We start from the raw sequence: 26,693 nt of genomic DNA, 5'->3' as shown, positions 1-26,693 counted from the left end.
TCTGTAATCAAACATATACTGACATTTCTTATGGATGTAAGTTATGTCTCTGCCTTTTTCAGCCATACAAGTACTTCATTTTTTACTGTGTGTGGAGAAAAAAGGAGAGAGGAAAGCTCCTAGGTAAATAGGTAGTGAACACAGCTTTCAGAGATTGCTGAAGTTAAAAAAGCCTAAATGATCCTAATTAGATTTAAGAAAATTACTTGCAGCAAGAAGCTTATATAAGTAAGCCAACTCTCTTTTTTTCCATTGGCAGAAATTATAAGCAGCAGTACAAGGCCTTATTTCCTTTCCTCTTTTGTTTAGGAAAACTTCATTGTTGTGAGAAAAGTTTGTTTAGGCCCATGAGAGTAAAACTGCTCTTCAGAATGATTCCACGTGTTTGATATAGTGGATGTGAGAATATAAGCTGCTAAATGAGACACCATGGTGTGTTAGGAGGTCAGGCATTTTCATAAGGTTTTTTTTGTCCATGATTGCTTTGTGATACTTACCATATGCTTGAGTTTCAGTACCATGCAACTGTGAGACTTCTGTAGTCCTTTAGCACAAGAACCAGAGAGTTAATTGATCTATTTGATAGAGAGTTAAAAAAATGTAGCTAAACATTTTATTTTTATTGTTGGCAAGTAATCAGGAAAAGAGAACTAGGGTCGCAAAATTAAGGATGTTTGTAGACACAAAAGCATGCTGTAGTGGTACAGCTGATTCTCTTTATGCACACCATAATGAGATACATACCAAAACTTCAATTTTTTCCTATCACATTCCTCTTTTTCAAACAATGTGTAATACATCCTTGACATTGACATACTTGCTCCTTTGAGCAAGTGATCACTTTAAACCATACCTGTAGTCTGCTAATGGCTATTTAACACCACCTGTGTTATCATTCCAGGAATCTTTTTCTGTCATTCTGACACTAGAAAGTACAAACCAGTAAGATCATAAGTCTTCCTCAGGTGTGAGTCCCACTCTGCTCACAGTCTCACCCTTGCAAATTCAGACTGAGGTCATTGATAATAGTGGGGCTGTTACAAACTGTCATTAGCTTAATTGAGAGCAAGGCCTGTAGGGCACAATAAATTTCCTCTATATTTCACATCAGGATAGGGATGCAGGAAGTTTGATCAGCTGCAAGAGCAGCATTGTTCTGAATTCCCTGTTGTAAGGACTATGCAGGTGCAGTTAGCTTGGGTTCAGTTCATATTTGTAGGGCTAAATTAACTGGCTTTCTTTGGAAGGGTTAGTAGCAGTCCATAACAATTTCAGGTCCTATTCAAAGCAGAGGCAACTTTCCCTTTTACTTTCTGAGGATCAAGACTGGATTCCTGCTGCTTGCTCCTGTGAGATGTTGAACGCCTCTTTTGAATTGTGCAAATGTTATTGAACAGCTGTTATAAAGTATTTAACACTTTGGGGAGACTGGGCCAGTGTGCATCTCTTACCCCTGTTAACAAGCTGCTGGTTCAGGTAACTGTGCTCCATTCTTTTGGGTGGACAAAGGTTCCAGTGTTTGGTGCACTTCATCTAGGTGACCAGCTCTTTAGAAATAGCAATTGATCTAAAGAGTAATCCTCTCCAGCTAGTAAATGGCTCAAGATGCATGTGGACCTGCAGAAATTTCAGTGTGTTTCACGTATACATTTTTTTGTGTGGGGGGGGGGGGGGGGGGGGGTGTTTGTTAATTTTTTTGTTTGTTTCTTGGTTTTGTTTGGTTGGTTGATAAGTTTGTGGGTGGGTTTGTTTTTGTTTTTGTTTTTGTTTTTGTTTTTTTGGGGGGGGGGTGTTTGTTGTTTGGGGGGGGTTGGGTTTTTTTATTTTTGGTTTGGTTTGGTTTTGGTTTTGGTTTGGTTTTGGTTTTGGTGAAAGAGGAGATCCATAATCATAACAGGTTTGTTACAGGGCACATTCCTAACTCCTCCCTGTAAAAAGCCTGATGGCCTAATATCAAGAATGTTCCTGTAAACAGCTAATACCTCACTATTTTTGCCTTTGCCATGCAGGTTCTATTTTAAAAGGGCATGAAAAGTGAACACAACTGATATTTCCAGTCTTACTTCAACACTTTGCTGACTGGCCTTTCATGCCAATATAGACCAGAAATATATGGTAGCTACTACAGATGAGTGGGAAATGCATGGAAATAAAGAAGGGAACAATGTTTTCTAGCTCATGTGCCCATTTCAGATTGTATTTGGATCACTGTTTCAGCTGACAATGTTCTTAAAATTACAACGGCAAATCCCAACTAATTTTGTCATTTACACTGACCATTCAAATTAAATACTGAAATGATTTTTTCATATAAACATTTATATGGTTCCAAGTTTCCCATATTGAGGAGGTCTTTCCTGGTTGAGTTTTCTAAGCAGGAATTGTTTTCCCCCAAACATCTACTACAGATGAGTGGGAAATGCATGGAAATAAAGAAGGGAACAATGTTTTCTAGCTCATGTGCCCATTTCAGATTGTATTTGGATCACTGTTTCAGCTGACAATGTTCTTAAAATTACAACGGCAAATCCCAACTAATTTTGTCATTTACACTGACCATTCAAATTAAATACTGAAATGATTTTTTCATATAAACATTTATATGGTTCCAAGTTTCCCATATTGAGGAGGTCTTTTCTGGTTGAGGTTTCTAAGCAGGAATTGTTTGTTTCATTAAACAAATTGATGTTTGACTTTGGTGCTCTTTCAGAGAAACTCCTACAGCAGCACTTTGGTGAACAGAGTACCTGTTATGCAGGATCCTGCTTAAGTGCACACAAGGCACAAGAGACAAGAGAATTATGAGGTAGAAATAAGAAGAATTTTCAGAAATGCTGTTCTTTGTACAGAGGGTTTTTCCTATGATTTTCCTCATACCCTTTCCAGTTTCTAAATTAACTGTATAATTTAGCTGACTTTCCCCTCCCTCTTCCAAAGTCCCTAACAAGTTTATATTTGTCTAGCAATGCAAGTTGAGTCCTTCTGTCTTCCAGCCTCCTCTCACAGTATCCTTTACCATATCATATTTTTCAGTTCTCTGTAATAAACCTTTTTCTCTCCCTTTCCTCATCCATCTGTCCCCATGTTGCACAGACTACCTGTTTAAAAAATCTCCATGCTTTCTTTTGTGTGACTCTTCTGCATCAGAACACCTTCCCAGTTCTTGTCTTTCCTCAGACAAAGTCACTATTCATTCATTACTTTGATGCCTCTCAAAGCTCTTTGATGCTGGTTGAAGTCTTCATTAATTTGTACAGACCATTCCTTAACTGCTCACTGATGACCTCTGTCTATCACTGAACTGTGACTTCCTGAGGTGGGAGCTAAATTTTCTTCAGTGAAGAGTATAACAGCTTAAATCACAAAAGAGAGGAAAACAAAAAACAAACGGAGGGGCGGGGGGAAAGGTAAAAAACGCCAACAGAATATTTCAGCTTGAACTGCAAGTTTGTGTAAACAAAGTCAACACTGATACATTTCAATGGATGAAACTCAATTTCAGGAGACATAAATTTCTCACTTCTCATTTTTTATCAGTTTTATTATATTTTCTCATCCTTCCCCAACCCCCAAAATGAGGATGTTCTGCTAAAAATTATTTCCTCCTATATCATTCAGTGTATCATGCCTTGCAGAAGTAGAACAAACCAGGCTAAGGTGATTCCATCAGCTGAGAGACTCAATTTCAACATCAAACTTGAGATTTAATGATGCTGAAAGTTGTTCAGTTGTTGTGTATTTTGATTCTGATAGATCATACTTGTAGCTTACATAAAGAGCTGCAGTGTCTTGGATTACTGATTGAGTTTTTCCTGTGAGGCAAACTGTCTGTGTTAGATGGATTTTTACTTTGCCATATTGATCTGTGCCAGAGGAAGAACAGGTGCTTATCCCACAGCAACAAAAAAACAAAAAAAGGAAGAATAAACAGGAAACATTTGTTCCTTACATGCCATTGCTGATTTTGAACATTTCCTTCTATTTGAAATACAGCTTGTTTTATGAAAAAAAACCCCTCAGTCTGTGTATCTCTTAGTTTTCTCTTCAGCGATTTCATGGCAATCTTGGTGTTTTGGAAATCTCCAGATTGTACCTGGACGTCAACTGAACCTCACTGGGGTAGAGGCTGTTTGCAGATGCAGTGTTTTCAGCCACTCTGTGCACTTTTACTAGCTGGTTTTTTGTGTCTGTGCTGTGAAGTCCTCATGGAGTGAATGGTCCAGATACACCTCTGTGTTTAATTGAGATGCTGAAAAAATATAAATACAAAACAGCGTGGGAGGAAAAACACAGAGGTCTGTGCTTCTGTCTGTTAAATGTTTTATGAGAAGTATAATCAGACAAACTGTCAACCCAAGAAGTAAATTAAACTAAGACTGTGTTAAAACACTGAGGTAAACATAAGATAAAAGTAAAGAAGGGCAGAAAATGCAGACTTCATGTGCCATTCCATCTTCTGGTAGTGCTGCTCTGTGTAGTGACATTTCACCTGGGTGAAATGTCGCTATATGACATTATATGACTGTTGTGAAAGGATCTTCCAGATAGAGTTTCACCTTTAACTTTGGCTTTCCTGTCTCAAGCTTGTGTATGTGACATTTTGGAATCCTGTTTTTTTTCTCTCCCATCTTCAAAAGTGACTAGAAAATTTTTTATGCAGCTTTTCTTTACAAACCCTGACAGATGCAAACTGTGCCATACACTGAGCATCTAAATCAAGCTCAGTACACACTAGTCCAACAGTGTTTATGCTGCCAATTAAAGGCATCACTTTTTTGAATTATACAGGGAGTGAAATGATCTCTGACAGCTGTGAATTGCAGAAAAAGGGCTCTATTGTTCAAAGAACTGCCTTTAATATAGAGAACCCCTTGCTAAACTTTTGATTACCAAGTATGGCAAACATTAATTGGCCATAAACTTAACAAGAATCAGTTCACTCATTCCACAACTTTTGCTCCACTCCCCCACTTTCCTTCTCATTACTTTCCATTAGCCTCTCCTAGCAAGTGCCTAACTCAGAAACACCCCACCCCCCACATTCCCATGTTTCCATCCTTATGCCTTCATGCCTTCAGCATTCTCACTATTTTATTTAGTTCTTTCAGCCATGTATGCTGTGCCAGATGACTTCTAAAAAAAAACCCAAACAAATAAAAACACACAAAAAACCCCAAAACAAAATAAAACAAAACAAAACCAAACAAAAATAAAAAAAACCAAAACCAAAACAAACAAACAAACAAACAAACAAACGAAAAAACAACCCAAAAAACCCAAAACCAAAACAAGAAAAAACCCAAACAAACCAGGCTGAGTACAGACAACCTGGAAAACTCTCATGATTTTATCGTAAGTCTTGTACTGTACTGCTATGTTTCTTAAAATCCAAATCCCAGAGATATTTTAAGAGGCAAGAAGGTCACACTTTACGCCTTTGAGTATAGCTTTCTAGTCCATAGACTTTCAGAGAGAAGATAAAAAATGTTACCTGAGCACTTCCTAGAAAAAAAACAAAGTGTAACACAGCACCAGAAGGTATTGCTTTATTTAAACCTAATACTCTTTATGCAAATCTCATGGTTGCTGGATTCCAATTTTTAAAGGAGTAGCAACTTTTCACAAGCCTGAAGCTATACATGTAAATCCTTTCCACCTAGTATTTGCCTGGTGTGCTATGCAGAAGATAATCATAGATTATGATAATCACAGACAAATGCACTTCAGCATTCTTCTAATAAGCTTTGAATTTTACAGACAAACAAGAGAGTTATGAAGAGGAAGAGATATTTTTAATAAACAGTAGCAATAACAGTAACAGTAACAATAGTGTTCAAACAGTAACAATACTCCTTTTTTGACTTTTCTATTAAGACTTAATTTTTTGGGCTTGTAAAGGTCTAGTAAATATGTACAGAAATGTAGAGGGGAAAATTGGAAACAGAAGAGAACGAATGTCAGAAAATGTTACGTACTATGATTTTGAGTAGAAATTTGAGCATGATGTTAGTTTTATAAATTATAAAAGATATCGCAAGTTCATTTTGGGTATATATTGGTAGAAAAAGCTGCATCATGCTCTGGGCATGCACATATGCAATATGTGGTTCTTCATGTGGAAGCATTATTTAGATGCATTTTACCATCATAAAATGAAATCAAGGCCATTTGTGCTAGCTGCTCTGCAGACCCATTCTACTTCCTGGGCCCCTTCTGGATGAACTATCCAACTGTGCAGCAGGAGGAGGGATTAAATTACATGCCGGGGGCCAAGAGATGGGGACAGTTCACCGTATCTGGTTTCTCAGCGTCTCCTGTGACAGCTGAATGAAGTTGCTCACTCTGTTTCTCTGTCATTCTTGCCATATTTTCTTTTTTTGTGTCATCATTCTGTCTTGTAGATAGGCTGCAGTGATTTATTTTTAAGAATTTAGTACCTCCTGTGGCTAGGACTAGGCTTCTGAAATACTCTGATTTTTTGTTGCTGACCTTGACAACAGTATTTGCTATGCAAACAGAAGAAGTGCTGCTCATAACATCCTCATGTTATAAGACATAATCAGAAAAGGGTGTATATCCTGGCTGAATCTTTCCTTTTCATATGGCTTCAGAAACTGAGGCATCTATCAGCAAGTGATTTTTAAAAGGGAAAAAAAGGAAGGAAAATAGTCAATGGGGAAGATATGGACAAATGACAGGTGATACTAACCAGTATAGGATGCCTTTTTTGTAGGATCAGAATTATTATTTTGACCTACTGCCCAATGGTTGTGACTCTAATGAGTCACAACCACTCTAATAATTCAGGTTGTCTGTGAAGAGTTCATGAGGTGTTATATCTTCCCAGAGCAAATACAGACCTGTTAGACCAATCTCAAATTACTAACAACCAATAATTACCCACGAGAATCTATTGCTGTGATCCATGGCTCTTCAGCATATCAACAATAGTGCAAGTGCAGCATTTGAAATGAGGATGTGGATTAGAATTTGCCACACTTTTTCATTGCCTGAGGTAACCAAATAAACAGTTTATGTTAGTAATGTCCTTGTACAAAGATTGTCATAACTTTAACTTTAAGATCTTTTCTAATAGCTATTAGTCTCATACTCATAAATGTTTGGATTTGTGTTGTATTTATGAAAATCTTGCAAAGAGATTACTATGATGTAGTAACCAAGCTTAAATAATGGTATACTTGCATATATTATGCTGAATAAGAAATGAATGTGCAAATGGCAGATATAAAGGCAGAAACTTATTTTTGTTTTCTATTAAAAATATAAGGAATTAAATCGCACAGAAATTAATGTATGTCAGACATTTGTTTATGGTAGTTTTTAACAAAAATTGCTATTTGATTAAGTAAATGGCCTCATTATAAAGTAATGGTTATAGATTATGTTCATGTTTGGAAATCAAAGTTATTTTATGTGTTCTGCACATACCGACTATGTCAGGCTTATGGACTAGTGCATTCTTATTTTCCACCACGACTTTCCCCCAAAGAAACTTGTCTATTTCATAATGTTATGAAATGTTATTGTTAAGAAAAATAGGAAACACCCCTCTTCCTTGACTCAGGCCTATTAACACGTGGAATGTGAAGTGCTGAATCTTTGGGCTGGAAAATAATAAAAATATATAAGAAAAAACCCATGACAAAATACAGATAGTCTTCTATTAGGAGCCATATGATTTGCAGTTTGAGCAATGGCAGGTAATTGTGGGTCTGCAGCCTGTCTTTTGTCTGGCTGCTCAATGGATTGCATAGCAGTAAATAAATCTGTTATTAAATGTGATACTTTTCACACCAGCTTAAGTCACATTAGTGAAAAGGGAATACCTTTAAGAGTGAAAGTCCACCAGGATAAATTCTTTCTCTAATGCTCTATTGAAGTATGTAATAAAAAGCCTTCCTCTGTGAGAGCAGGTGCAGACATTTGTGCAAGGTGCTCCTCAAGTGAGAGCCATGGAGTGCCTGCATCTTGCAGGCAGCAGAGAGCTAATGGGAATGGGAGTGTTGCTGCTCCCTCCTTCCCTTCAGTACACTCCAGGGCTATGGCACTGGCTATAAGTAGACATCACTCAGAAGGTGCTTGTCCTTAGTCAGTGTGAGATGACATTGGACTTTCCATCCACAATATCTGCAAAACAACGTCTGTGAGAGTTTGTTTGCACTTACCTGACTTGCTGAGGCTACTGAGGCAGGAGGGGAGAGAGGGAAGGTATATTCTTTCCTCCCTATTTGTTTAAACACACTGCATTAAGAAAACAACACAACCTGACAAGGCTGCTGCTATTACAGAAGTGTTTCTTGGTTGACACCAGCAGCGTTGCCAGAACTGAGGAAAATCTTCCTGCTTAATTTGTTATTGTCTGTCTCACTCCAGAAAATATCCAGACCCTTGTGGACTTCACAGAATTTGCACTCTTGATCCAAGGCTGCTAATGGCTGTGACCCATGCGCATGTCAAAGATGACAGCTATAGAGTCTGTGACAGGAGGACTTGCAAGAAAGCTAATGACAATGCAAGAAGAAGGCAAAAGGAAAAGAAAGGAGAGGCTCCTCTGAGAGGACCTGAAAATCATTCTAATTCCTGCTTTGAGCACAGAATTGAATTTCCAACCTGAATTATCTTATGATCCTGTAAAGTGCAACATGTAACATCCTAACACTTTCCCTGCAAGTGTTCAAGGCCAAATTGGTTGGGGCTCCAGGAAAGTTGGTCAAGTGGAAGGCATCCCTATCCACGGCACGAGGTTTAGAACTAGATCATATTTAAGGTGCCTTTCAACCCAAACCATTCTATGATTTCATGATAAATGAAAGGCATAAGGTGACCACAAAGTCCAGAAGACTCTGGTACTGTGTCCCAGAATTCACTCCACTTTCTCATCAAGTTACTCCTGTGCAGTCATGGAGAGAAAGATAAAAAGGCTGCATAATTGACATTGTCAGGTTAATAGTTGGACTTAGTGATCTTAAGGGTCTTTTCAGCCTAAATGATTCTGTGACTCTGTGATTCTATTTAGTTCGGGTTCCCATTTGCATGAATGCCAGTACATTATTTGATTGTTACATTTAGTGTCTGATAATGCTTGTATATTTTAGCCCTTGAGCAAAGAAGCAAGCCCCAAGAAACCCTAGATTTCCCTCCAAGTGAAAGACAATGCCTAGTAGTTAACTTTATTGCATCCTTTGTAGATTTCACTCAGTATTGTAAAGGAGGATAATAACTTGGCATTTCCTGCTGCACATCATCACAAGGACTTACAGGATAAAATCTGTGTCTGGGACAGATGCTGACCTGGATTAGTGAAAGAACCTGAGCTACCAGATCCTTTCATACAATGCCCTGGGGCTGCATATTTGGGTCATGGGGCCTGACTTTTCTCCAAAACTTGCAAATGGAAAGGAAAAAATAAAGCAACACACATCTGCTAACCAAAGTTTTGCATCAGAACACCACCATCTTCTGCACGGCTGAAGCTACCAGTGAAATAAAACACTTGAACTAAGGTATGCAAATGTGACTGTACACATTACAACTTTGGGTTTGGGTTTCTTTTTTAAGCTTTATTAGTATAATTCCGTTAATTTTCCAATAGAACAATATATTGAATTCTCTATAATAGTTCTGACAAATGTTGACTTGAGACACTAATTTTATAATATGAGAAAATCCAAGGCAAGTAACAGCAAAAGAAACTGATAATTCGAGAGTTTCGAGGCAAACAATTTCATTGCCCAAAATTTCCATACAATTTCTGTGCACTAACAGAAAGGTTATCTCAATAGGGTTCATAGGGGGAGCTGCTCGTAAATCTAAATATTCACCATGTGATGCAGATTAATGTAAGAAAGACTAAATAATAAAAATAATTTAATGTGATTGTTGTGTCTGATCCATCTGTAAAGGGTTTAATACTTACTAAGGGAAAATACATGTCAAATATGGAACTACAATTTATGCCTACATTTTCATGGACTTAGTGGAGCCACCCTGGCTCTCCCTAACTGAGTATGAAACCCCTTGAAGCTCTGTGAGGAAGTACATTTTTCAGCTGGAAAAGTGAATCCAAGTCTTTCAGTCCTGGGCTCTGAGCCAAGCAACATAGCTTTAGCTTTTCCCACATTCAGCATCTACTTGCATTTCAATAGCAAAGCCTGGAAACTGTCAAAAAACGCTCTGGAGGTGGATCTGGTCCTTGTCTGCAGCTACATTACTGACACATATATCAGTGCTTTCAATACACTTACAGTCAAAAGGCTTTAAAGTCTGTGGAAAATTGTATATACATCTTTTAACAAGAGAAAAACAGATGTTTTTACAGTCAGTATTATGGGAGTCAGAGTGCTCTATCTGTGTCACCCTTAGCTGCAGGTCTTTTGAAAATTGGTCTGAAAGAAAGGACTTTTTAAAATGTATATGTTTATTAAATGAAGAGCATCAGCAAAGCTAAAATTCTCTGCATTTTCACAAGCTGAAAAGGCCCTGCCTTCAGAGGGGGTCCAGACACATTGGCCTCAGATGCTGCTCAGGCCCATATCTGAGCATTCTTTGGTTGAGATTTCCTTCTGTGTGGATGATACAGAGCAGTGAGTAAGGGCAGAATGTTTTTTAGTGAGGAAGAAGTGGATGCTCACTATTAAAAGTTTAAGTGAGTGAGGATACCTATCAGGTTGGAATTCCAAGCTTTTCAAAGTCAGTGGGAATTTTGCCATTCCTGGAGATCCTAACGTATGCCTGTGCCTGCTGAAACCACAGTAAGGCAGACTAGCTTTCTTCTTCTGTCAACTCCATAAGCCTTAGAGGACATGTGTTTTGAATGGAAATGATTGAAGTAATATTTAGGTTAAAATTGCTACATAAATAGCCTTTCTCATAGTTGCTGTTCTTTGGCATTGGAGCACTTCGGCCACAGCACCAAATATTCTTGCCAGCACATATTTGCAGCTACATCATATGTACTCAGATTGCTAACTAAACAACCCAGAAATACAGAAAATACTGATATTCAGAGGACATCTGCAATTAAAATCTGTGTCCAGAGCCTGTAGTTTATTAAATGTTAGATGGTAGAAGATGAAGAGAGAGTTTCTGCCCAGGCCATGCCACAGCTGGGCTGTTCTTCAACTCCTCACAGCCCTGCCTTGACTGGCCTTGGCCTTGAGCTCCTCCAGAGGGGTCACTTTCAGGCCCATGGCTTGGCCTGGCTTTGGGCTGCTCCCAGGGCACTGCCCAGTGCTGGAGCAGTGGCTGCCCACAGGCCCCCCACTGCCCTGCCCGTGGCTGGTGTGGTGGAATGGACCCTGGCTGCCAGCCCTTCCCTGATGGACTTCCCCGGGACCCCACAACCCCAGGGAGTCCTTGGCCCCATATGGCACCCTGATGGTGGCAGCTGGGGCTTCCTGGAGAACTTTTCTCCTCTGTCATTAGTTTGCTGCCTAAGGACTCTGCAACAAAATCTCTTCTTGGCATGCATGGGAGAAAGATGAGTGGGAAGCTGAGGGTGGAGAAAAAGGGGATCTGATCTGCTTTCAGCACACAACTGCACATCTGCCTCTATGTCATCTTCAGGAATAAAGGAAGGCAGAGGGACTGCAACAAATGCAAAACCTGCACAAAACCCTAAAACACAGAATCACCTGGATTGGAAAAATCTTCTGAGATCATTGAGTCCAACCATTGACTGATCAGAGCCATGTCAACTAGATCATAGCACTCAGTATGATGTCCAGTGGTTTCTTGAGCACCTCCAGCAATTGCACAGACTCTAACACATCTATGGGCAATCCATTTCAATGTTTAACAACCATTTCCATGAAGAAATTCCTGATGCACAACCTGAACCTCCTCTGCTGAAACATGAGACTCTGTCCTCTTGTCCTGTCACTTGCTGCCTGGGAGAGGAGGCTGAACCCCACTTTGGTGAACCCTTCTTTCAGGCAATTGTAGAGAGCAAAAAGAGTCTGCTGAGCCCTGAGTCTACTTTCCTCCACTAAACACCCTTTCAGCTCCCTCAACTGCTCCTCACAGGACTTGTGTTCCAGACCGTACCTCAGCGCTGTTGCCCTTCTCTGGACACACTCCAGCTCCTCAATGTCCTTCTTAGAGTGACAGGCCCAGAGCTGAACTCAGCACTCGACGTGTGACCTCACCAGTGCCCAGCACAGGGCGACAATCACTGCCCTGGTCCTGCTGCCCACAATATTTCTGGTCAGGATGCCATTGACCTTCTGGGCCACCTGAGCACACTGCTGGATCATGCTCAGCCTATTTTCAACCAGCACTCCCTTTCCCACCAGGCAGCTTTCCAGCCACTCTGCCCCAAGCCTGTAGTACCTTGTGGGGTTGTTGTGATCAAAATGTGTAACCCAGCACTTGGTTTTTTAAATTTCATACCACTCACCTCAGCCCATCAATCCAGCATGTCCAGATTCCTCTGCTGATTCTTCTGACCCTCCAGAAGATCAACACTTACACCCAATCTAGTGTCGTCTGGAAACTTATTGAATATTCAGTCAATTCCCTCATCTAGATCATTAATAAAAGTGCTAAACAGAACTGAAAATAACACTGATCCCTGGGAAACCCCACTAGTGACAGGCCACCACCCCTATGTGGCATCATTCATCACCTTTCTCTGAGCCTAGCCAGTTCTCAACCCAGCAAAGAATGGGTCCACTCATCCATGGACTAGCAGCTTTTCCAGGAAAATGCTGTAGGACACAGTGTCAAAGGCTTCACAGAAGTCCAGGTAGACGTATCCACAGCCTTTCCATATCCACTAGGCAGGTCATGCAGTCACAGATGAAGATCAGGTTGGTCAGGCAGGACCTGCCCCTCCTAAACCCCTGCTGGCAGGGCCGGATCCCCTTGCTGCTGTGTATGTGCAGTGTGAAGGCACACAAGGTGATCTGTTCTGTAACCTTCCCTGGCACCAGGGTCAGGCTGACAGGCCTGTAGTTCCCTGGATCCTCCTTCCAGTCCTTCTTGTGAATGCATATTAGGTTGACCTTGGCTGCAAACTTCTCTCTATCTTTCACTAAACTGTACAGGGAGAAAAAATATAATGAAGGGTTTGTGAGCTGAGATAAGGACCAGGAGAGATAACTCACCAAATACCATCATGGGAAAAGCAGACTAAAATTAGAGATATTAATTGAATTTATTACTGTCAAAATCAGAACAGGGTAATGAGAAGTAAAATAATACCCTAAAATCCTCTGCTAGGTACCCCTCACTCCTTTCCAGCTCTACCTCCTGCCTTTCAACAGTTCAGAGGTGGTAAATAGGGGTCAGGGTCAGTTGTTTCTCATATTGTTCAGGGAGAGGAATCCTTCCCCTCCTCCACCGTGAGAGTCCCTCCCACAGAAGACAGTCTTCAGTGAGCTTCTCCAACATCCCCTGAGCAGTTCTCCATGAACTGCTCTTCCACAGAGTGCAGTCCTTCAAGGACAGGCTGCTCCAGTGTGGTTCCCCCACAGGGTCACAGGTCCTACCAGAAAACCTGCTCAAGCATGGGCTCCTCTCTTCTGCAGGCCCCAACCAGGAACCTGCTCCAGCAAGGGGTTTTTCTGTATTCAGAGCCGCCTTCATGCATCCACGTCCCCTGATGTGGGTCTCCTCCTCGGGTTGCAGGTGAATCTCTGCATCCCCATGGACCTCCATGGGCTGCAAGGGCACTTCTTCTTCACCATGGTTTGCACAGGCTGCAGGGGAATCTGGCACCTGGAGACCCTCCTCCCACTCTTTCTCCACTGACCTTGGTGTCTGCAGAGTTGTTCCTCTCAATGTTCTCACCCTGCTGTTCTCTGGCCACAATGACATCAGTGCAACAGCCTTTTTTTTTTCTTTCTTAAATTGGTTATCATAGGAGTGTTACCACCATTTGTGTCTGGCCAAGCCTTGGCCAGTGGCACATCCATCTTTGGAGCTGCCAGGGATTGCTTCTGCAGGGCATGGAGGAAGCTTCCATCAGCTTCTCACAGAAGCCATGCCTGCTACCAAAACCTGGCCATATAAACCTAAATGCAATGGGCATCACATTGACCAACCTCTGGTAAGCCATTAACTAGGACTAATGACAAATGATGGAGAGCAGCTTAATGAGCACTTCTGCCAGCTCCTTCAGTACCCTTGGGTGGATCCCATCTGACTCCACAGACTAGTGATTGTCTAAGTGGCACAGCAGGTCACTCACAACTTCCTCCTGGATTGCAGGGGGTCTGTTCTGCTCCCCCATCCTGTCTGCCTACTCAGGAGGGTGGCTGCCCTGAGGATAACCAGTCTTACTGAAAAAGACTGATGCAAAGGCATTAAATACATCAACTTTTTCCTCATCCTTGGTGACTCTGTTCCCCCTATTGTCCAATAAAGGAGATTTTCGTTGGCCCTCCTTTTGTTGTTCATGTATTTTAAAAACACTTTTTATTATCTTTTACAGCAGTGGCCAGACTGAGTTCTAGTTGAGTTTTGCCTTTCAAATTTTCTTTATACACAATCTAACAGCATCCTTGTACTCCTCCTGAATTTTCTGCCTGTTCTTCCAAAGGCCATAAAGCTTTATTTTATCCTTAGATCCTGTGAAAGCTCCCTGCTCAGCCAGGGCAGTTGTTTTCCCCAATGACTCACCTTTTGGCACGTAGGGACAGCCTGCTCCTGCACCTTTAAGATTTTCTTCTTAAGGTGAGTCTAGTTTTCTTGGAACCCTTTGTTGTTAAGGGTAGCCTTTCTTTTCTTCAATTATCTTTAAAATGTGACTTCCAAAAGCTTCAGCTGGAGTTTGGTGTGCACCTCTCACTGGGACATCAAATGAAGAGTTCATGCAGATGTGTTTGACTCTCCCCTGTGCCATCACTGCCTGCTAGCCCATACAGAAGCAAAGAGTGGTTTATTCTCTGTTGTCAAACATGGCCACCTCTTTTCCTTTCAAACTGCAACTTTGTGCTGCATTCCTTATTTCCACTTCTGAAGGCCATTCATTGCCTTCATTCTTTCTTACCTGACATACTCCCACAGATAACATAGTCCCTTTTAACAAATATATTTTTATCAGGTAAGATAGGATGCTAAATATATCTGGCTACAAGTGGTATTTACAGTCATTTGATTTCAGTGGGACACTGCCCAAGGGAATGGTTTTTTTCATGCTCTACAGACAAGGAATTGAGGAATTATAAGTGATACCCACAATCATGAAACATATTTGTGACTGAGCGGGGAAAAGGGGCTTCTGATTAAATTATCAGGCAGAATTCAAATTAACAAATAAAACTAGCAGGTTTGCTTCATGTGATAGAGGCACACAGTTGATTCAATGTCACAGAGGCCAAAAGTATTAATGGATTCAAAGGATCAGACAGCTCCTTGGGTGAAAAAAAAAAAGTCATCATGTTTTATAAAATATAAAGCCACATGTACACTTTCCAGTTTAGTAATTTCATAAGCAGCAGGAAACTGGGAGCTGGGAGCAGGGAGATAGCTATTCTGGTCTTGCCTTCTTGTCAGATTCTAGTAGCTGTTGTTAAATCTAGGATTCTGGTTTGTATGTATGCATATGAATAGATATACTTTTATAGATACACATAATCTGTTGATATATTCATGTATAACTCTCCTCTCCTCTCCTCTCCTCTCCTCTCCTCTCCTCGTCTCAATGACCTTATACAATGTCATTTAAAAGTCTAAAAGTCTACCCAATAATAAGTAAATTAAGGCTTGCCTAAGAATTAATAAATGTTTACTGGTGGTTTACATACCTTTGGATGCAGAATCCAACATATTCAACACAGCAACCACACAAGGAGGAAAGAGAAGAGCAAGTATCTGCACATTTCAGGTCATCTTTGAGTGGTTTTTGCTAGAGTGAGAGAGAAGCATTGCTCCAGGTGCTCTGTCAGACGCTGCATTTGGTCCTGGATGGAGCCAGCTGGCCTCCAGTCAGCCTACAGTGCAGATGGAAATCTCAAAAACTGACCCACACCATCACTGATGAGACAAACCTCACAATACAAGGCAGCAGTGCTGGATGCAACTATGGTATTGACATTTTCAAAGTCTGTATTTGGAGGCCCCACTGTAAATATCTGTGGGGCTCATAAAGTCATCTTGTTTTGAGACAGGAGATATGCAACTTCATCTCAGCCTACTATTGACACAAAATACATTCTGGTAGCCCCAGTGCAAGGACTACTGCCTTTCCCTTTCTCCTTTCTCACTAATGCTTGTAGCTTGTAGCCCTTGCACTTAGTTTGCACTTGCTTCCCACTTGGGAGCACTAGGAAGAAAACTGTTGACAAGACACTGAGCACACTCAAGCTCAAGGATGCCTATTACACCAGCTATAATTTGGACCAGAAGATTTAGAAACAAGGCAGCTTCTGGCACTGGAAAGGTAATTTTAAATTGAAGCTATGTCATGGGATGCAAATAGAATGTGCTAATGAAGTTCACTGAATTTCAGGTAGAGGATATATATTAAGACCTTATTTTTTTGCCTGCATACCAGGCTCCATTTTTGAGAGGCATCCCTTGCCTTGTCCTTCTTTGATGCTGTGTTATTTTCACTGTACTCTGGTGATTTATGTCCTCTCAGAGTAGTAGCTGCCCTGTTTCTACATCCAGGATCAGAAGCATTCACTTGATGGAAAATTGCAATATTGCCACAAATTTATTGGAGAGTATGCTAAGAAACGCCATGTTAAAGGAACATGACTCTCTGAACGTAGCTTAAAGAATTCTCTGTATAAATTCTGCTTGTTTAAAACTGTTTTAGTATGGTTGTCAAAACTGTGTGTCCTGCTTTTCCTTTGATTCTAGCTTGTTCAGCTGTCTCTTTATACAGGGTGAAGCTAATGGATGATTACACAAGTTAAAAACCAGGCATCCTAGACGTGGCAGAAAGAAACTCAGTTGTTTTTTTTTCATTTGTTCTGGTTTACCTCAAGCTGCCCTTTGGGATGTAGTATCTGCCTGGTTAGTCTTGCTCACTGCTTCTTTTTTTCTCACAACATCTATTTTTTGTTGTTGTTGATGGCATGTCCTAGGCCATAAAAAGAGTTGGAAGACAGTATAGATAGGAGAAGGGTGCTGTGATCTTGATCTAGCAGAGTTTTCATTGCACTGCAATTTCAAAGAGAAGAAAAATCTCTTCCCATGTTAAAGCTTCAGGAAAAATGTAACAATGTAGAATTTGGTCATTTCCCCTTCCAAATAAAGAATTACAGAATCAATCACATTGGAAGAAACCACGGTGGTTCTAGTTCAACTACCTGCTAAGGAAATCATTCTTGAGCACATCCACAAGTTTTTTAATATCTCCCATGAGGGAGACTCTGAATCCTCTCTGGGCAACATGTTCTAGTGCCTGGTCACCTGCACAGTAAAGAGGTTCTTCCTCATGTTCAGGTGGAACTTCCTGAGTATCAGCTGTCCCTGTTGACCCTCATGCTATTGCTTGGCACCACCAAGGAGAGGCTGGATCTCTCCTTTTGACCCCCACCCTTTAGATATTTATACATATTAATGAGGTCCTCCCTCAGTCGTCTAATCTTGAGGCTGAACAGGTTTGGCTCCCTCAGCCCTTCCTCCTCAGAGAGATTCTCCAGACCCCTGAGCAACTTTGTTGCCCATAGCTGGACTTACTTCAGGAGCTCCATGTCTCTCTGGTCCTGAGGAGCCCAGAACTGGACACAGCACTCCAGATGTGCCTCACCAGGGCTGAGTAGAGGGGCAGGATCCCCCCCCTCCGCCTGCTGGCACTGATCTTCCCAATGCACCCCAGGACACCATTGGCCTTCTTGGCCCCCAGGACATGCTGCTGGCTCATGGAGAGCTTGCTGTCCACCAGGAACCCCAGGTCCTTCTCCTCAGAGCTGCTTTCCAGCAGGTCAGCCCCAGCCTGTGCTGGTGCCTGGGGTTCTTCCTTCCCAGTGCAGCACCCTGCTTTTGCCTCTGTTGTGGTTCAGATGGTTTGTCTCTGTCCACCTCTCCACCCTGTCGAGGCCCTTCCAAAGGGTTGCACAGCACTCTGGGGTATTGGCCACTGCTCCCAGCTTTGTGCAGTCAGTGACCTGCTGAGAAGGCCTTTGTCCCTTGTCTGAGTCACTGCTGAACAAGTTGAACACACTGGACCTAGTATAGGACCCTGGGGAACACCACTATTGACAGGCACTTAAAAACAGATAATTTGTTTAAAACGAATTTTAAAAACATTTTTTAAAAATATAAAAAAGACCGAGGTCCAGGTCTTTCTATGTTGTATGCACTATTTCTCATCATTTTATTACTGAACTCAAAACCAAAATTGGCTTATAAAATGGCTAGGTCCCAGCTGAAACACAAACACTATGCACACATTGATTCTAAATAGCTGGGTCGTTTGAAGTATTTAAAACATTTGTGTTATTTTTTGAGAAAATGTATTTTCCACACTCTTTTTAGAGCTAAGTGAAATTATAATTGTGGATCCCCCTTTGAATGGTTGTAAAACCTGACTGTGTCACTAAAATCTAAACACCTATCCAATCTTTCTGACTTTACAAGAATTACTAAATCTTACTGTCTCTGAAAATCAGACTAAGTATCTAACTATTCTTTGGTATTTTGGGGACATCATCTTTGTATTTCAGGAGTAAAGGCTGATGGATGAAAACTGAAAATTTAAGTCAGCCTATGGCCACTATTATTGGAATTTGAAAGAGTTACATTTACTGGGTTTCTTTTCCTAAAGGAGCACATTTGTCATTCTTAAAGGATTTGTTATTTTTGGTCTTCCAGCTTTCGAAAGCATACTGCATTTGGAAAGGTTTCCTTTAGTAAAGATAGGATAAAAGTAAGTGATTTCAAGATATTTTCACTAACCTGGCCAAAATATTTTTTCACGTAGCTAGCTACCACATAATTTGGTGTTTTCTAAAGCAAATGTAACTTTCATGCACTTTCCATATAACCTCGTTTATAAAATAGCCAACCTTTCCCCTCTGTGTAACTTATCTCTAAATTTGGGTATGTTTTGTCTTTGATTTTACAAGCAGAATATCCACATGTACCCTTCCACACTTCAAATTTTCCCTACTATACCCCTGATCTACCATGATTTGACAAACAGTTAGTGAATCAAATCACAGTTACTTGCATTTATCTTTTTTTAAAAAAACCTATATCAATCTGAGTGAAATTCTCTGTGTGATTATGCTGTTTAAGAAGTTTGGTTGAACAGCTGGTTAAACCACACCTCTGAGCACTGGGGTCTCACTGTAGACATGGTTCAGCAGTTTCTGTGAGGCACTTCTGTTGCTAGACCCAGGTTCGAGCACTGATAAGCAAGTAATGATAGCAGCTTAGGGAAGGAGGAATAAAGGTGGCAGTGGTAAGCCAGCCTAGGAGCAAAAGACATTGACTTTTGACTAGAGTGGTAATAGCTGTTTCTTCAGCTTAATTGCTCCGCTTCTGACAGATCTCTCAGATCAGAAGGTCATAATTAATCATATCTGCTGTCACATAAAACAAGTGAAAACAGCATGCATAGTATTGTTGCACCTTCATGCTTTCACATTCCTTTGTCTTGGCTACTGACACTGGAGTTTCATGTCTAAAGAGTCTCAGCTGTAAGACTAGATATTGGCTAATGATATTCTTCTACATGATGGCTCAGAGAGTCTGTCTGGGGCAAAGGGAAGAACCCTGAGTACAAAAAATAAATGCTAACTGATATGGTGTTTAACTGAATTACAGGTACTCTTGCCTATGTGCTCCTGATATTTTTTTAACAGGCTAGTATCTGGGTGTGTGCAAACATAATTTGATTCAGAGAATCTGCTACTGGAATTTATGTGTATGCCACCAAAAAAACCAATCGTTCTGTTTTTAATACATAAGTTCTCTCAGTAAACTTATCCTAGCTGACCTACACCTATGGGCTGAGCTGTGATAACTTGTGGGTATCCAGTGGGCAGGAAGACAACTGCACTGCTGTGAGGTACATACCAAAATCAGAAAACTGAGACCCTTAAGTGGCAGCAGTGAGAGACCAAGTCCACATACAGAATGCTCCAGAGGTCTGGAACTTTGATCATGCTCAGCCACTGCCACTAGATGCACCGTCTGCTCCATCAAACCATGGCTGATTCTCATGAACTCTTAATAGCAGGAGAAGATTGGAGAAACAGTTCCCATCTGGTAGGTCTTAGTTTGTCACATTACACTTAAAAATGCTTCATGGACTTGCTGAATTTTTATATTTTTTTTTTGGTAGGTCTTAGTTTGTCACATTACACTTAAAAATCTAACTTAGCAAATCTGTGTTAGTCATTATCTTAAAGGAATGTTTCATGGACTTGCTGAATTTTTATTTATTTTTTTTAACATGGCAGAGGGGCTGTAAAGCTTACTTTGGGTTCACAAAGGAAATTTGTATGGTCAGGAGACTGCTAACCAAGATCATGTGGGTGGTCACTATTACCAGTCATGCAAAACAGTATGAAAAATGCATAATTTCACCATTGTCTCTCAATATTTCATAACGCTAAGGCTTTTCCAGATTATAATAACCCATAATGGTGTTGTGTAGCTTCTTATCATGTTGTGTTGGTTTTGGCTGGGGTAGAGTTAATTTTCTAGCGGCTAGTGGAGCTGTGTTTTGGATTTGTGCTGATAGAACAGTGAAATTTTTATTGCCACTGAGCAGGGCTTACACAGAGGAAAGGCCCGTTCTGCTTTATGTGCTGCCACACTGGCAAGTTGGGGGTGCTTGAGAGGCTAGGAGGAGACACAGGTGGGACAGGTCACCCAAACTGACCAAAGGGATATTCCAGACAGATGACATGATGAGCAGGAGAAGCGGGGGAAAGGGGCTGATGTTTGGAGTAATGGAATGTTGTCTTCCAAGTCACCATGGCACGTGATGGGGCCCTGCTCTCCTGGAGATGGCTGAACATCTGCCTGCCCATGGGAAGGAGAGAATTAATTCCTTGCTTTGCTTTGCTTGTGTGTGTGGCTTTTGCTTTCCCTATTAAAGTATCTTTATCTCAGTCCATGAATTTTCTCACATTTACCCTTCCAATTCTCTCCCCGCTCCTGCTGGGGGTGGGGGCAGAGTGAGCATCTGTGTGAGGCTTGGTTGCTGCCTGTGGTTAAACCACAACACATAGAAAACCTCAGAAAGGAGTCACATCCTTTTGAGATGTTTGCCCATGGGACAGGTCAGCACGTTGGAACCGTTTAACTAGACACACACACTTAATTGTCTTACTGTCCTGAATTTTCAGTAGCACCTCTATGGAAATTTCCCATCACTTGATTGTCTCTCTGAGCCTCTTGAGTACAATTCACATAGAGGGTCTTATTCATCTAGAAGCCAGCCTCAGTTTCAGGAAAGAACTCCTGTGTCCCTATTCCACAATAGCCACTAAAAAAACACATTGAAAAAGAAGTGGCTGCTATTCCTCTATTTATGTAAAGGTGACAAGGGTGAAAAAATAATTGTAGCATTAGGCTGTTTTTATTCCATTAGGCAAGAGAAAAAAAGAATGACTGTACCATGCATTGATGTCTAGAGACCCTGTCTGTAGACATGGACTTCTGTCTTACTGCCATCAGGGAATCCAGTACACTATGAGACAGACTGCTGCTTAATCTTGAAAATTAAGTGTTGTTTGCAAATCAGAGAGAAGGGATCTGGGTTACCTCCTGTGGGCATGAAGTGAGTGGTTTCCCTTCTACAACATTGTGACTAGAGCATTGATCTGTGTCTCCATGTGAAATTCCAGATGGAAATATTTTGGACATTTTAAATATTCACATCCAATTGGTTTTCTGTGGGTTCTTTGTTGTTGTTGTTGGTTTGTTTTTATTTTTCTGAAGGATCAAAGTAATTCAGTATAAACTGCTCTGCTGCAAAGACAATAGAAGTGTCACTGTTTTATAGATAACTCCTCAATTTGTGCTTAGTTTCCAGATCTGCTAGGTACTATATGCTTTAAACCCCTGAAGTCTTAAAGGAGTCCAGGAGTAGCTTCTGGCTGGTGTCTCTATAAATGTACTTGGACACAGAAGTCCATTATACAGCATAATTTCCCAGGAATACAGTCCATCTCGCTGTCTTCCTGAGACAAATGCTGAATCCTCAAACTCAGACACAGAGAAGATATACCCTTTCCAAAATCCCCTGAGATATTTTACATACCATTTAACCCTTGAGAGATGCTTGATGACAGAAATTAGACTTAGACACACACAGCTGCATAAGTCCATATACAGAGGGCATTTCTGAAAACATTATTTTTCACATAGATATATGCAGTAGAAACTGCCCTTGCCTTTTCAGTTTCCTTACTGCTCTGAACTAGTATTTGTCAAGGGGTCAAACTGCAGTCCTCAGTACAACTCATGCCATTCACTCTGAACCACAATTTGTCTAGTCTGGCTTGCTTTGTCATTTTCACTGCAAACCCTTTCTCTCAACCTTGTATGACTGCAGGAGATGGTCTGACATTCACTCAGCTGGTGCTTTATGGCTTTTGTTTTGCAAAACACTTCTCTGCAGAATGAAGGGCTATTGCTTTTCCTCTCCTCCTAATCATGTCTTTCTCTTAGTCCAATGGTTATCTACTATCTATTCCAGGAGCAATGTAATATATCCTGCAAGGTCCTTGAGAGGCATTAAAATAGACAGCAATACCACAACTCCTTTCAAATTGACAGCACTTGAAAGAAGGAGCATATACATAAGGAAATCTCACAAATTGTCACAAGGAGAAAGTCATGAATGGTTGCTATGCTCTCAAACTGCATTTTCAAAAAATAAATTATTTTTATAACTTAGCTCTACATATGTCAGACTTATGTACTTGAATTATATGCAACGGACTACATCATATAATTTGTGTGTATAGTATATCATCTCATACAGGCTGAACAAGAAGAGCATGCTGTGATAGGCTTACATCTCATGTAGACTCTATGTATATCATATGTGAAGTTGATTCTATTATTGGTCCTAGCCCACTGTGTGCACCCGTATCCTTAAAAACCTAGGCATGCCTTTGAAAGACAAGCACCTGAAGTCAGTGTCTTGAAGTCACTGCCTCAAGCTGCACCTATGTGACATGTAGTAAAGTGAATTGATGCAATATATGGCATGCCTCTGCTTACATGGCATGGGCACCCTTGATTCACTGGTCCCATCCACCTGTGGGGCCTAGAAGTGGGAAGACTCAGAAATTCCTTATGGCCTACTAAATGTGGGGACCAGGACTGAAAAATGTGTTGTTGAGAACAACTGTCTCCCTTCCTCATTTTAAACAGGGTTAGGTTATAAGCAAATCTGCATGCACTTCCAAAGAAGACATGTTTGTGCAATGAATAAAATATTGGCAGCTGCAAAGGAAGACAAATGACATAAAGATTTTCCCCTTGAATCAGGCTACTGTTTGAGTAGTGTTTCTTCCTTTCTCTTCTCCAAGTCACTCCCAGTCTCCTTTAGCTTCCTTCCTTCTGTCTCACTCTCTCCTCTCGCTTTCTCAGGTGGAAAGTAAGATGTGGCCCTCTCAGTGTGACTGTCAAACATTTTGGCTCTTCAGATAATCTTTGACTGGACCTGACTGTGTTCCTTTCAGTGAAGCAGAGGATTGGTTTCCAGTTAAGCCTTTGGAATCCTAGTGCTCAGGAAGAATAACTCCAAGCACTGCATTTGGGAAAGCTTTATTAACAAGTTGAAAGTGAAAGAAAGGTAATAATTGCATTTAAACAATCAAGCAAAGCAAAGCTCACCTCTAGGTTTATAAATTTGTAGGGAAGACATAATTACAAGGGGCCTGTGTTGCTACATTGCTTTTGCTTTGAAAACCAGATTGCCACCCCACTCCCACTGGATGGATAATTGGGTCCTCATAGGTCTCTTGAATCAAAGTAGTGTTGCAGTAAAACTTTATTTCTCCAGTGCTCATTAAAAGAGAAGCTGAATGGAAAACTCCCACTTTGGGGATGGGATTAGATAGCCCTAGATTATTCCTCCTCCCATGCCCTTTCAAGGTTTTTTGTTTCTAAATCTACTCAGCAAGAAAAAGTAAATTGCCAGAAGTGAGATTAGTGAAGAATATTGTCCCAAGGACAATAAGGCTTTATTGCAAGGCTGGTATGAGATCCCTGCTTCAAAAAACTACAAGACTTGGAGGTGTGTGAGCTCTTAATTGCCTACCTCTGATAAACTGGCAGTGGGGAAAAGAAAACAAAAAAGAAGAAAAACCCCATTCAGACATGAATTCGCCTGGATCAAGTCCACTTGCTAATCAGAGTTTAATGAGGATGCTGCTGGCCTTAACATATTCAAAATGTTCAAAACTGCCCTGCCTTCTAGTTTGTGCAGTTAGTATTTCCTCTCTGCTGTCAATTCTGCACACAGGCTGTCATCAGTCTTTAGAGAACATAATTTTGTCTGGGACAGACATGGTAGGGAGAGTAGGAGAATATGTACCTCAGAAAGAGTGGAAACATAAGGCTGAGAGTTACTTTGCTAATGCACTCCCATATGATCTAAATTGTCTATGCCTCAGCTGCTGGAACAAAACCCACGATTGGCACATTGTTAATCACACCCATAAAGCTTGGGTATACAGTTGGATTTCTAATGCTGTATCACAGTCAACCTTCATGTGCCCTTTCTGTCAAGGAATCCATAGGATAGTTGTGTGTGAAGGCCCCAGGGTTAAGAATCACAGGTCTCATTATTGGCAACCACAACTGCCATTTTTGAGACCGTTTGCTGCTTAAAGTCAATATAGCCACTGTGCCAGGGAGCTCAATGCATGATATTAGGAGAAGCCCTGACATCTGTTGGCTATGCTGAAGTTAATGTGTTAGCTCACTGCAGTAGCTATATCACTGAAAGCTATGCCTTTATGTGTGCAGTGGGCTCTAGAGCACTGGCAGAAGGAAGCAGGCACTGGCAGGTACCCTTCTGATCCTCAGTCCTCATTCCCATCCTACTGCTTTAAACTAGATGCTATAAAGGCACCAAGTTAAAAAAATATCTGAACAAAGAACAAGAACTCAAGATTAATATCTTCTAATGATGGGCTTGATTTGGAATGTGGGACTGACCACATGAGGCTATAAAAGCTTTTACATAAACCTCTAAAAAACAGAGTCGTTTCTATCCAGAAGGCAGTATGCAACTCTCAAGAAAAAAAAAGTACCACATCTTCTCTTGGCCACGATTAGGGCCATATGGTTTGATCAGACACTGCTGATCAGCAAAGATGCTGTCAAGTGCAGTTACATTAGGTCATGTACACACTGTCTTGTGCTCAGATTTTAGTTTATTCCCAGCCTACCCTCCACAGTCTGATCAATCTGACAAACAGTCTATAAGGCTGTAAACTCTATAGATGGCAAAGAATGTGCTATGCACAGCCTGATCCATCTTACCCTGATTTTATACTGCTGTTGAGTTCAGTGGAACAGCTCATGATTTGCAGAAATGTGAATGACAGGAAGATCAGCTGTGGGAGACCTTGGGTGTCTTTCTAACATACAGACTTTTCTTGAGTATTGTGTATCCTGTCTGCCTTTGTAGAACAACTATTCAAGATGGCAGGGAAAGAATGAATTTACTATCATATGTCACTAATAATTCTTGAAATGGTGGGTTTTTTTTGTTTTGGGAGTTTTTGTGGTTTTTTTGTTGTTGTTGTTTGTTTTATTGGTTTTTTTTTTCTCGTTGTTGTTTCCAAAATGACAGGAAGATCAGCTGTGGGAGACCTTGGGTGTCTTTCTAACATACAGACTTTTCTTGAGTATTGTGTATCCTGTCTGCCTTTGTAGAACAACTATTCAAGATGGCAGGGAAAGAATGAATTTACTATCATATGTCACTAATAATTCTTGAATGGTGGGTTTTTTTTGTTTTTGGGGGTTTTTGTGGGGTTTTTTTGGTTTGTTGTTGTTGTTGTTTGTTTTATTGGGTTTTTTTTGTCATTGTTGTTGTTGTTTCTATTTTTTTATTTAGCAGAATATATTTATGACTTTTGGTGCTGTGGCCTCACTAAATCCAACACTGCTATTGGTTGAGAGAAAGCATATGTTGAGGCAGGATATTTTTCATTTCAGGTTGGAACTATAGGTAAAATGTACACTTAGTGAAACTGATTCTAAGTTTCCTTGCCCTTGACATTCATGCCATTCATTTTGCAGTTAGAAGATTTCAAGTACTTTTATTGCAATTATATCAGACAGAGAGATAAATCAACAAACCAAATCTCTTTTTCCCCCCTCTAAAAACTAGAGGAAAAATATCAGGGTTGCAGCAACTTAGTTGTTTATTTGTAAAGCTCTACTGTCTGGTGTTAAGGAAGGCAGTAGGTATACTGACAAGAGATATTAGAAAAATTAAAACTTGCTCAGTAATTAAAAATTGCTTGATTAAACAATTTTTGCAGCCATTAACATTTTAAATCAAAAGTCACTTTTAATCAAATGGCCATTGCCCAAAAGAGAATTTCAAGTCAATTTCCTATTATGGTCTCTCTGAAAATGGCATTGTCTTCAAAGAATATTTATACAAGCATGGTCCAATACTAAAGAAAAGCAATTTGATGTTATTTGACCCCATCACAAATAATGCTGTAGAGCAGCAAGGAAACTGAGAAGAGGGTAGGCAGCATATATTTTACGTTTCGAAGTAT

The sequence above is a fragment of the Passer montanus genome, unplaced genomic scaffold, assembly GCF_014805655.1.
Source record: "Passer montanus isolate IOZ18808 unplaced genomic scaffold, ASM1480565v1 scaffold7, whole genome shotgun sequence".
Classification (NCBI taxonomy): Eukaryota; Metazoa; Chordata; class Aves; order Passeriformes; family Passeridae; genus Passer; species Passer montanus.
Note: the sequence above shows the minus strand (reverse complement) of the source record.